Source organism: Penaeus monodon, chromosome 34 (genome assembly GCF_015228065.2).
Source record: "Penaeus monodon isolate SGIC_2016 chromosome 34, NSTDA_Pmon_1, whole genome shotgun sequence".
In the NCBI taxonomy this organism is placed as follows: domain Eukaryota; kingdom Metazoa; phylum Arthropoda; class Malacostraca; order Decapoda; family Penaeidae; genus Penaeus; species Penaeus monodon.
This window is the reverse complement of record NC_051419.1, coordinates 29,486,167-29,486,377: the sequence shown is the minus strand read 5'-3', so window position 1 is coordinate 29,486,377 and position 211 is coordinate 29,486,167.

Here is a 211-nt window from a genome sequence, read left to right as displayed (position 1 = left end):
GATGGTGAAAACTACAAGAGATATAGAGATTTGATTGGATATTCTCCCACGTTCGTATATATTTTATCTCTCTTTTCTTGTTTAGATTAGTAAATGAGATGTGATTGTAATGGAATATTACGCTCGTAGTAACACCTTGGAATCGCGTCTGGTTACCGATTTTTTCCTTGTAATCTTATTAACATGGACCTAGCCTCAGGAATTTCCTTGC